The sequence below is a fragment of the Ochotona curzoniae genome, unplaced genomic scaffold, assembly GCF_017591425.1.
Source record: "Ochotona curzoniae isolate NIBS_2020 unplaced genomic scaffold, NIBS_Ocur_1.0 contig_2321, whole genome shotgun sequence".
Taxonomy (NCBI): domain Eukaryota; kingdom Metazoa; phylum Chordata; class Mammalia; order Lagomorpha; family Ochotonidae; genus Ochotona; species Ochotona curzoniae.
The window spans coordinates 1,482,498-1,486,490 of NW_024465421.1; positions in this window are offsets into that span (position 1 = coordinate 1,482,498).

Here is a 3,993-nt window from a genome sequence, read left to right on the forward strand (position 1 = left end):
ACTGTATAACCTATGAGACAGTGAAGAAATTAACAGAAAAAAAAAACTTCTTGAAGAAGTGAAAATAAAAACAAAATATCAAAACCCATGAAATGTAGCACATATGATATTGAAAGGGCTATTGATCTAATATTTCAATGAAGGAAAATAGCTTTCTTTTTTTAAAAAAAGATTTATTTTATTTTTATTGCAAAATCAGATATACAGAGAGGAGGAGAGACAAAGAGAAAGATCTTCTATCCAGTGATTCACTCCCCAAATGACCACAGTGGCCGGTGCTGTGCCGATCCGAAGCCAGGAGCCAGAAACCTCCTCCGGGTCTCCCAGACAGGTGCAGGGTTTTAAGGCTTTGGGCCTTCCTCAACTGCTCTCCCCGGTCACAAGGTCACAAGCAGGGAGCTGGATGGGAAGTGGAGCTGCCAGGATTAAAACAGGCACCCATATGGGATCCTGGTGCCTTCAAGGCGAGGACTTTAGCCAATAGGACACCTTGCTGGGTCCAATAGTTAACTTTCTAATAAAGTAAAATTACCTAGATCAATTTATGCATAATGTACGCATGAATACCACCACTTGAAGACTACCCGTACTATGTCTTACTTTTAAATGAAGTTTATATACAGATTTTTTAAAAATGTTCTAGCTGGGCCTACAAGATGCTCAACTGGCCATTCACATGCAAGTGCTGATAATGTCTTGGCTGCTCCGTTTCCAATCTGCTTTTTTCTCTGTTTTTCCTTCTTTTGGTAGATCTGCCATTTACATAAAAATGGATCTTTAAGGATGTCTTCATTAGAATAGTGGAAAATTTCAAATAAATCCTAAAATCATTCATGGTTCAAATTGTTGACCTATAGCAAGTGTGATGGCCTAGATAAGAGAGGCTGCTTGTCACTGGTTTGTCTGGCAGGGAGGCCAGTGTGCACTCTCTGACTTTCACACTTTCAAGAAGGTAGAGAGGATCCAATTCTGGTCAAGATGGACTAATAGGGACCAGATCTACAACCGAATATTGAACCTCCAAGACATAGGCAAAATACACTTAAAAAAAACTCAAAAACACTGGATATTAAACAAGAAACGATATTTTCCCTAAGAGATGAAATGAGCTCTAAATTGGTGTACCTTACTTCCCCTAGTGGGTATCCAGGCAGTGACACAGGGATAAGTAAACCAAGCAGAGCTATGAGTACGCCCTGACTTGAAGAGCGGCAGCTGACAGCACATGAGCATATACATGGCTAGAATGCAAAGATTGGAACACCAAGGAGGAGAAATCTACACCCAGGAATCCTGAGATTTCACAGAGCAGCCATCACATATTCAGTTAAATATTGATTGTTGCGTGGATGTGAAGAAACTACTCAAGGCTGAGAAAAGAACCACTTAAAGGATTATAGTTAATGGTGCTTGACACTCGCAGGAGGCTGGGAACAGTGCCTCTTCCCACCGACCAGAAGACAAGTACCAACGTACGGGGTTTAAGGTAGAGTTCACAGAACTACCTCCATAGAACACTCATCAACTCTGGTCTCATCATTCTTAACATTAACAGCCAATTGGACAAAATTAATTCCAATTGGTTGTGTTCCAGAAAAAAAATTTCAAGAATATTTACAGGAATTTTTAAACATATCCAGCACCTGGCAAGACAAAATCTGTAATACGTTGTATCCAATAGAATTTACAAAGATAGTTAAGATGAAAAAAAAAAAACCTAGGATATGACCCAATTTAAGAGAAAAATGAATAGCCCAAACCAAGATAAATTTCATAAGGATGTTAGAATTAACACATAGGATAACAAAGTAAATAATGAAGCCGTGTTCAAAAAGTTAAGAAGTGATATGGTGGATATAATTTTAAAAATCTAAATATAACTTCCTTGAATAAAACCCACAATATTCTAAGTGAAGGAAACATTGGAGATTAATGGTAAATTAGGATTTGCAAAATAACATATTAGTAAATATGAAAACAGTCACTCAAGATGAAAAAAAAAAGAGAGGAAAGAGCAGAGCTTTAAGCGACCTGCTAAATGTTCTATAGTCTATGAAGAAAACACCAGAAAAGAACAGATCAGAAAGTTTTAATTTGAAGAAAACAGTTAACTTATATATCCTAGAAGCTCAATAAACTCAACCCACAAGAAATATGAACAAACAGAAGTACATCACAGCAAATCACAAACAAACTTCAAAAAGTTTGTAGGAAATGAAAGTAAGAAGTCAGCATGTTGGTTCAACTGGTTAATCTTCCGACTCCAACCCCTGGCATCCCATACGGATGCAGTTCATGTCTCAGCTAGTCCATGTTCCATCCAGCTCCCTGTTTGTGACCTGGGAAAGCAGAAGAGGACAGCCCCAAGCTGGTACCCCGTATCCATGTAGAAGACCGGAAGAAGCTCCTGTCTCCTGGTTTCAGATGACTCAACTCTTGACCATCGTAGCTATTTGGGGAATGAAAAAGATGTTGGAAGATCTTTCTGTGTCTTTCCTCTTTGTAACTCTGTCTTTCCAATAAAAATAAATAACAGTTAAAAATATGTAAATAAATGGTGAAGTTATTATGGTGCCAATTTTTTTTAAATCCATGCATGTAAGGGAGGGTCTTTAAAAATTATTGGGAGGGCCCAACATGATGGTTCAATTGGTTAATCCTCTCCTTTTAAGCCCTGGGATCCCATATCGGTGGTGGTTTATGTCCCGGCTGCTTCTATTTCCCATCCAGCTCCCTAAATGTGGCCTGGGAAAGCAGCAGAGGATGACCCAAGCCCTTTGAACCCTCCACCTGCATGGGAGACCTGGAAGAAGCTCCTGGCTCCTGGCTTCTGATTGGTTTAACTCTAGCCATTGTAGCCATTTGAAAACTGAACCAGAGAATGGAAGATCTTTATTTCTCCTTCTCTCTATAAATCTGCCTTTCCAATAAAAAATAAATAAATCTGTGTTTTAAAAAGTCATTGGGAAATGTGTGTTATAAAGTTATGTTTTTCCATGAATTTTTTGAAATATCATCCAATATAATATTTTCTTATTATTGAAGTCTTTGAAAATGTATTGACTGTTTATAAAGCACTGATATAATGCTAGTTTTATATTATATGGAAAAGTAAAGTCTGCGATGATAGTTTCCTTAAATATTTACACACATGCTAACTAGTGGACAGAACATCTGTCTCTCACCACCTCCCCACCTCTCAATTAGAGAAAGATGTGTGGAAAATAAAAAGAGAAAACTCTAGGCCTAAGGCTGTTACTAATCAATTCTACCAAACATTCATTGCAAAAAATAATACCAGTGTCACAGAAACCTGGAGGACTGCAAGAGAGGACATATATTGTCACTCATTAGTTTATTACCAAAATTAGGCAAAGATGAGAAGGAGAAGAAGCAAAGTGGGAAGAACTATCACTCCTGAAAAAAAAAAAAAAAGTTCTCAACTAGAAATATGATCTGGTGTTGTGGTGCAGTTGGTTAAACTTAGCCTGTGAGGCTGGCATCCAAAAACAGCTCTGGTTCAAGTGCCCACTGCTCCACTTTCCAATTCACCTCTCTGATAATGAGCCTGGGAAAGCAATAGATTAGCCAGGTGCTTGGGCCACTCCACTCATGTGAGAGCCATAGGTGGAGTTCCAAGCTCCCGGATTTGGCATGGTCCAGCCCCAGCCATTGTACATTGTCGCTATTTTGGGAATAACCTATAGAAGGCAGAGTCTCTTTCGCTCTCTCTCGCTCTCTCTCATTTCTCTGTGACGTTCAGATAAATAAAGAATATTGTCAAGAACAAAGCAGAAACAGAAAGTAACATCCTTTATATGATAAAGGGCATCTGTGTTTTCTCTTAAGATTAGGAACAAGATAAGGTTGCCTGCTGTTAGTGTCCTGTTGAATATTGTGCCAGAGGTTCTTGCCAGTGCAATAAAGCAATTTTTAAAAAGCCATCCATAATGGAATAGAGAGAAATAAAGTTGGAAAACTAACACCACCTCA